A 9,245-nucleotide genomic window follows, 5' to 3' on the forward strand; every position below is an offset into this window, starting at 1 on the left:
GTGGTTATTATTAATCATTGTTAAAGCACACCAATTTTAGAAACCTGTGACCTCAGTTCTTTCAGGAAACAGAATAGAATATTCCTCACTCATAGCGATATTCATGTTTTCCTACCATCTGCTGATTACCTTGTTGCTAAATTCTGTTGTCTTTGGCGAGAATTAAGGAAAAGGGGTGGGATGAGGGGGTCATGAAGCAAAGCAGGCCAGTTTCCTGCCGTATTCACTGACTTGGGATTTATGGTATTAAACTCTGTGTAAGCTGCACATGGGGCATACTCATGGACCGGATGTTATCTGTCCTCAAGGAGGACCTTGCTTCCTGTAGGAATCCCAACATGTAGTCACTCCATAATAATGCCGTTTCTGTGACTAATCTGTGATACATGGAATGATACCCTAGTACAGTCAAGGCATTTAGTCTAGGACTAGAGCCTCTGGCTGTCAGTGAATAGAAAGGCCCAACTCAGAAGCTAGATTGTAAGTTACTGCAGAAAAATGGCTGGTTTTGTTTGATCCAGGTTGTTCTCAAGTATTTAACACAGCTCCAATATGCAAGTAAGCCAATATAGTAAACATTTACTAGCAACCTAGGCTACTCAGCTTTCTGCTGCTGTAAAAATATAGAGAACAAAATCAGGGTACAAGGAAGAATGGTGTATTTTGGCTCATGGTTTCAGAGGTTTTGGCCCGTGATCATTTGACCTGGTTGCTTGGAATGGAACATTACCTCGTGGTGGTCACAGTATGGGTTGGAGGAAAATGGCTCATCTTGAGGTACCTAAGAAGTAAGATAGAGAGAGGAAGGGATGAGAACTCAGTATCTCCCTCAAGAACCTGCCCCAGTGACTTAATTTTTTCCCAGACTAGACCCTATCTCCCAGAGATTATCCCAGTTCCCATTAGCCAACTGGCCAACAAGCCTTTGGGGATCCTGACTAGCTAAACTATTCCAAAGATGTAAGTACTCCAGGGCAGTCACGGGGAAATGACTATTCGCTGAATAACTGTTAGAACGATGTTTGGAAGAGAGGTGATATTTCAGAGACAATTCTGAGCCCCCTGTGATTAGAAAAATAGGAGATATAAGGACAGCTGAGAAAAATATGAAGACCACCAGTAAGAACTAGAGGTGGGGATGTTTTTACAGTTGGCAGAGGGAAGAAGCAGTGAAGGGTTTTAAAAGGCTTGCTGTGAAGTCCTGGAGTACCTGTCAGTGGGAACCAACCAACACTAGGAGACTTGTGATAGAAGAGTTTCAGTCAGAGTTAAGTCTGTGGCAGTGACAGGAGAGAGAGAGAGAGAGAGAGAGAGAGAGAGAGAGAGAGAGAGAGAGAGAGAGAGAGATTTAGGACCAGCATTCAGAATCCTGTTTCTTAGACCCATAAAAAAATCATTAGTTCCATTTTACAGATGAGGTCGAGGTTTACCAAGGGTAATGATATCCCCTAGGTTTTATTCTTAATCAGGTACACAGCCATAATTTGAGCCTAACCCGACTGCTTCTGTATCTGGGAAAAACATAAAAACTGCACTGGATGGAAGTAACAAATTAACTGGATGCAGAATCCAAATATCCAAAATGGAAAGATACTAAGCCGCCTTAATCGATACTGAACTATTACTAGCCTTCTTTGGATGGTTGAATTTGAGAGTCTGCACCACAGATCCTCACCATTCCCTATTACCCACAAGGCTTCTGGCTTCTTTTATGTTCCTGTAAAATGGCCTGCCTCTGAGCAGGTGATGAAGAAAGAGCCACAGGACGGGAAGTTTTAAATAAGCAGTGCCCATTAAAACTCATCTTTACCTAATAAAACGTTATCAGGAAAAGTTCTGGACTAAGTGTGAGTGGGGAAAAACGGAAGAGAAAAGCAAAAACGTGACTGAGTTGAACCAGACAAATGGGGCCTTCTGTAAGCAGAGAGACAGGAGTCAGGGGCTTAGCATTCCATCCAGATGAGAGGAGTACAGGAAGAGAGAGCTGCAGGGCCACAGATAATTGGTTCCACTCTCTGCCTGTGCTTGGAGCTGGGCCCGAGCTGTGAGTGGTGAGGGGGCCATCTGCCCTGAGGAATTGAAGGATTTGGGGGCTCGGGGACCTGAGAACCCTGCGCTCAGCTTCCCAATGCTGAAAACACCCCGGTTCTTATCAATCTTCCTCATAGTGCAAAGTGGAGGCATTAGGTGTCCTTGTGGGGATAGAGAACAAAACAGTTTCCCATATGGGAGCCCAGAATAAATTGGTGAAGACTAGAGGTGACCTAACTTGAAGATAAAAAGGCATAATATACTGTTTTCCATCTGATATTATACATATAGAAAACAATTTAATTCTTTCTGTTGGGGAATGGCAAACAGTGGTCCATAGGCCAACCCCAACTTTGTCACCTGCTTTGAGAGCCACTCTCTTGCTTTTATGTGTCAGTTACTGAGGCTTTCATGCCAGAAAAACAGAATTGAAAAGTGTCCTGAGAGACCACAGGTCTCAAAGACTAAGGCACGTGTCATCTGGCTTATTTGAGAATAATGATAATAATAATAATAATAATAATAATAATAATAATAATAATAATAATAAATCTGCTAACCCTGTGGTAATAACAAAACACCGATGGTAATTTTTGTATTTGTAGAATCATATATTTCTTTAAAGAAATGTTATATTTGTCTTTTGTTTTGTCTATAGCTATGTTTTATTTTAGCCTGTGTATAAAAGAAGTAGTTAAAAATACATGGCTACAGAGGAAACTGGACATGGTGTTCTGATTTCACTCTGTCCTGAGTTCAGCTATGCAAAGTGTGTTGTTTTGCTTACATTTCTCTGAGAATTAGGAAGTCCCAAAGCAAAGTCCCAGAGGGTAATGATCTGTTGCAGTTTCATAGCAGTGCCTCTCAAAGGTGGCTGTGTGGCTGGGGAATCCCTGTGCTTTCCACACCTTATGCAAGGTTGGCCAAAGTACACGTCACATCCCTTACACATGAGTGAAGCAGGCATGTGAGATAATGGGAAAAAGATTCATCCCCATAGACAATGATCTGAAGCTTGCCCTTGGAAGTGCCTTTGGACATTGCGAGGATGCCTAACTCCTTTGAGCCATAGTTTCCTGGTCTTCCAAACAGTTTTACCAAACCATCAATTCTCTCTCTCACCTGAGGTTAGTCAAGGCTAGCTCATCTGTTCTCCTGGCCTGCAGTGCAGCTCCCCATAGGAATCAGATAGCTCATTAGTGAGGAGCTTTGCTTACTTCCTCGCTGCCTGAAATACCCTGGCTCTCATAAAAACAGCCCTAGAGTTCAAGGTGGTAACATTCAGTGCTTCCTGTGTTTACACCAAACCCACTTCCAGAAGTCACAGTCTAACACAGGGAAGAGAGCCCTTCTCTCCCCCATGAGCCTCTGAGGCCACCTGACAACCCATGAGAACTGTCTCCCCAGAGAGATGTTTCCTCTACCTCGCCCAGCTCCCTAACTCTCACTCCCTGTGGTAGCTTTGGTATTTTGTGGTAAATTCCCTGAAACATGTGCCATTTCACAGATTGTTCGAAGACATTTGGTCTCTATGGGAAAGAAACACAAATCTGTTTGCTATGCTTTGGCTACCAAGAAAGCGTCCTAAAATAGCTAAGTCAGTTCACCAGAAGAAAAAATTCAAATAGATATTTTTCGTTTTAGTTCGTAGTTCTAGTTTCTGTTTTCTGTGGGGATTTCATGGGGTGGAGGGAGCGAGCAGACGTTGACTCCCAAAAGCTGAACATATTGACAGGACAAGAGTGGGGGCAATTACAGATCTTTCCATGTAATAATTTTCCAGCCAGGGACAGGCAGCACCCTTGCGTGGTTAACATTGGTTTTCAGGGTGTCATGGACAAGTCGTGTCTCTGCAAGCCCACAATGTGGCAGGTAAGAAAGCGAAAGCTCCATAACCTTCATAGAAAATATGAAAAGGAAAACAATCTCTAATAATGACTGCAACTTTTCCACATAAACATGCTCTGATGGGCGCCTTCGGTGTCCATAGTCTGAGTGCTTGTGACTTGCTTCTTAAGATCCCTCCACACCTGGAATCCAATGACTCCAATTTTCTTAGGAAGGCTTAGAAGGTGACACTTGTAATATTGGCACTTGGGAGGCCAGAAACTCACCCAGAATGCAAAGCCACCTTGGGATACATAGTGAGTTCCAAGACACCAGAGGGTGACCTTGTCTTAAAACCCACAAAAATGAAACAAAGCAAAACAAAACAAGATGTTATCTCTGACCCTGCTTCTCAGGTCGTGACAAGCTGGCGAAGATGACTGCATTTCCTGTCAAGTATCAGGAGCCTAGCAAAGGTCATCCATATGCCTGCGTCCTCAATTCCTTACATTTCCATTCTTCTGGTTCCTCTGGGATCACAGAGTTCTGGTCAACCCTGCTGCTCTGGCTGAAAAGACACCAGACTGACTGTAGCTGGGAAGCTGTACTGGAGTCCTACAGGGATGCTCTTTGAGGACTTTGGGGGCACTGATCTGATTGAAGCTTGTGAGAGGTTTTGGAAGGTTCACAATTTTACTTTAAAGTCAGGAGTTGTTGAAATTCAAAACATACACAGAGACTGCAGTTGTCTTTAGTGTAAATAAGAACTTAAACAAGGAGAGCAAGGTGGCTCAGACCTGGAACCTCAGCCCTTGGGACATGGAGGGGGTGAGAGCAGAAGTTCATGGCTGCCCTCAGGTATGTAGTCTGAGGCCTGGGCAATGTGAGAATCTGTTTCAAAGAAACTGTAACAAGCAAACAGTGTCAATTTTACCATATGTTTACCAATTGAGGTCTCATGGTTACCAAACCTGTGGTAAGAAGATAAGACTACACTTGCCTCGTCGCTAGTAATCTGTTTTTCCTCTGTGTAGGGTTGAGCATAACAACATGAAGTTCTTAGGAGGGACGCCCCCTGTTGGTCACTACTGGACTTGTGTTTGCTTTAGGTCTTAAAAGTGGAGCTGGGTTGTGACTGAGATGCAGAAAAGGGGCAGCTGTCCTCTACAGCACAATTGTTCTCTCTGGCTTGCCGTTTCTGGCCCTCAGCTCCTACCCACTCCATCCGGTGGCTTCTCTTTACCCTTCCTTGCAATCTGTGTGGAACTCACATGAAAGAGATCCCTCCTGACCTGTTTTCCTTTTATCACCAAATAGTTTATATTAGCGTTTAAACATTTACTTAGAAGTTTCCTCCTTTTTACATGTTTCTTCACTAAACAATATTTGGGTAGCAAGCACGCTGTGTCACATAAAGGAAGACCAACAATCCAGGCCTGTTTCCTATTTCCACGGAACTCAGAGCCTTAAATGACCCTATCAGGTCATCGCCATTGAATGCTCATAGCCACTGCTTCAGGAAAACAGTCAATATACCCATTTGAAAGAGCAGACAATTGACTAAATGAGGAGAAATGGAGACAGTCTGGGATTAAGCTACTGCTTTCCCAAGAACCAAGCATGGGTCCACAGTGAAAGAGAGGGCATCAGAGAAACTGGAAAGTGATACACAAATAGAGGTCCATTGGCTTCCTTAAAAGAATAACAAGCATCTTGAACTCTGATGGGGCAGAGAAAGGACCAGAGGAAGAGAAAGGAAGGTGAATTAATACCATTGACTGTAGGTTCCCCATTCTCTTTTAAATGCTTGGTCATTTCTTGGCCAGCTTTCAAACTCTAGGAAACACTCTGGAATTCCAAGCTAGGCAGGGTTTCCTTTGCAGGTTGGGCTATTGTAACGTTACGAGAAATTGTTCCAAAACTTCCTCTCACCGGTTATAAACCAGTCTTTTGAATGAATTCCTTATTCATGAAGTGGTTAACCCTTATACTTTCTGACTCATACTTTGTTACTACTTAGCTTGTAGAGTAAGGTAAAGCATAGGATGCCTTCATATAAACACACATACATACATGCATCCTTGCATGCTAAACATTAAGAAACCCATGTATACATCAACATGCATGTATAGAACCAACTACACACCTATGGAATTCTCTATGCACACTCACTGGTATGCCTTTTCCTCTTGTGGATGGGGATATAGACTCAAAATATCCAGATGTCTGTATAGGCATAAGGAGATTTTTCCTTTTTTGAAAGAAACAGGAGGTCCGGCTGGCTGTAGCTGATGGTGTCCCTCCCCTTTTAGCTCTTTCTATTACTTTGGTGCAGAGATGCTCTCTCCATCAAGTGAGCATTACAGTCCTGGGTGTGGTCTTCAGAAGGCATGGTCTACATAAAAGAGTCGATGGAAATTTATTGGATGGCATTAGAAGACAACAAAATATCTACAAAATATTCCTCAGCCACTTCTTCTTCTTATTCCTCCTTCCTCATCCTTCTCTTCTTTTTGTTTGAAAATAACTTTATTCCTGGGGCTTGAGACTGAGAGTTTGTGTCTAGCCTTAGAAAGTTCTCATTCTCTCATGGAACATGATTATAAATTGTGAAGGTATCACAGAACATAATTTTCCCATGTAGAGGTTCTGCATATGGACAGTTGTCATAGTTGGGTCCTTTGGCATTGTTTAAGAGCACAAGCATTACTTAGGGTTGCAGGATTTGCACAGTGTTCAAAATTAGTATTTCCTGACTGATCTCACTAAGACTTTAAGCCAAGTTACAAGGGTACCACCACTACCCATCTCACCATCCCTGCCTCCCTCTGCCTTCCCTCTGAGAAGTGTTAACAGAAGTATTTCCTAATTGTGGTGGCTGATTTCATCTAATTTTCATACTGTCACTCACGATAGATATGATTAATTTTTGCTGTTAATTCAGCCATTTCTTGTCTCTGTAAAGACTCAGAGATCCTTAGGGCCACAGGCTCAGCCTAGAATCAGGTGTAAGCAGAACTGAACCACAAAAGCAGCCTGGATGAGCCATCACTGCTGGCAAGCTCTTCTCTGCTACAGCTCCCTCTCAAATTCAAATCCAAACTAGCAAAGCAACTTGTTTATATAGGCCATAATTATTTGTCCTCTCCAAGTTTATAAATATTTGAAAGGCTCTCAGCTAAGTTTTTTTTAAGTAAAAGTAGTCATGAACATATTGTCCATGACTTTTAATACATCTATTATCAGTATGTGCCTAGAAATGGAGTTTCAAGGTCATAACATAGGCAAATATTTAACTTCAATGGGCCATTTGTAGGTGTTTTCAAAGGAATCAACCCAATTCACACATAATGCAGAATTAGTTGTGAGACCCAGCTACATTTCATATTTACTAGCACTTGTTTTTCTCGTCCATTAAAAAATTTAGCAAATTTAATAAATATGTGGTTAAAAACTATTTCTTTTATTTTTGATCTTATAATTATATTCTTTCCTCCTTCCCTTTTCCTTCTAAACCCATCCATATACCCTGTTTTCTCTTTTCAAAATTAATGATCCTTTTTTTTTTCATTAATTGTTGTAGGGAGAGATCCTGGATACCTGTACTGTTGACCATTCCTGTTTGAGTGTGGTCATAGAAGGTGTGGGATAAAGAGCAAGGAGGAAAGGCGCTCAGCCTTTTTTGGGGGTTCAGGTCGGGTCTTGAGAAGCTGCTGAGGCTGACCTGGGTTTTCGGTCTAGGTAATCTTCCACAATAAAATACCAATATCATTCTTATTCAGTATCCTGTTATAATTCGTTACAAAGTGTTGTCACATATGCATTTTTTTTTTACCTAAATATGTGAGCACAACTTGCCTAGTCTGTGTAATGTTACTTGTATGTATGTTTTCAAGGCAGGTCATTGATCTGGATGACAGTTGGTGTGCTCATCCCTGGGGAAGAACACTCTCAACAAGACTGAGATTCCTATAGTTCTTTGTGTAGGATTGAGGCCTCATGATCTTTTCCTTGCCCACTTTGGCAAGTCTATTATTTTTGTTCTTGTTTAGATCATGTTTATGCAGTCATGTTGATAAGATCTTGTGGGTGTGGCTTCTAACATGACTAGGAGACAAAGCCCAGAGTAAATCCCTGATCCTGTGGAGATGTTTCCTGGGCCTTGGATGCAAGACTTGGATGTAAGACTTGGACATGAGAGTTGTGTTATGATGTATCCATTGAGACAGACCCACAACTCTGTCTTTTGGGTGGTTGCATTTATTGTTCTGGTGATCTCAGGCTGTTACAAAGGGAAGTTTTCTTGACACAGGGTGAGGACGACACTTATCTGTGGGTATAAGGACAAATATGTAGAATGTAGTTAAGGGTTATCCTGGTTTAGTAAATTGATGGTTGTAAGTTCACCTCCAAGATCTATTACTTCATTAGCCCTGGGTAGTTGGCTAGGTTTCTGACACCAGGCATGATTTTGATTTGGTTTTTGAAACAAGAGTTCACTATGAAGTCTCTGCTGGCCTTTACCTTGAAGCAATCCTCAAGCCCCAGCCTCTTGAGTACTGGGATTATAGGAGTAAGGCCACCACACCCAGCAATCACTGTCGTTTTATAACCCATTTTCGTGACCAGTGACGTACACATCACGCCAGCTTTTGTTGTCATATCTAAAGTGGTTATTGATCCTTTTGATATTCATTTCTAAGGTTTCTTAATGTATTCTTAGTATGAATCCTTAATCCAACAAGTACATACAGGATAGCAAAAGGCTCCTCTGGAGTCATGACTTGCCTTTTTACTTTTTGGGTCCTGTTAAGAAGTACCTTCCTTGTATCTATAGGCAGGAGAGATGGCTCAGCAGTTGAGAGCATGAACTAGTCTTAGACCTGAGTTTGATTCCCAGCATCTATAGCAGGTAGCTCACAATTGCCTGGGGAGAATCCCACACCTCTGTCCTCCACTGGAACCTGCACTTACATGATCAGCCCCCACCCCCATGCCACACACACACAAACACACACACACACACACACACACAAACACACACACACACACGCACGCACGCACGCACGCACGCACGCACGCACGCACGCACGCGCGCACACACACAATCAAAATGAAAATAAATCTTCAGCAAAAAGAAAAGACACCTTGTATCTCAATGTATGAAATGACATCTTTTTTTTTCTGAGAAGATATCTTAACTACTATATTTGATACATAATCCAGCTGTGCTTAATTTCTATATGGCATATGAAATAAAGCTGAGGGTTATTTTTTCTCATTCAGCTACCCAATAGCTCTGTGGGTATAGAACTTTACTGCTCCCTTATGAATTACCTTGGTATTGTTGTAGTAAATCAGATGACCTGGTGTATGTGGTTTTGTTT

The sequence above is a fragment of the Cricetulus griseus genome, chromosome 10, assembly GCF_003668045.3.
Source record: "Cricetulus griseus strain 17A/GY chromosome 10, alternate assembly CriGri-PICRH-1.0, whole genome shotgun sequence".
Lineage (NCBI taxonomy): Eukaryota > Metazoa > Chordata > Mammalia > Rodentia > Cricetidae > Cricetulus > Cricetulus griseus.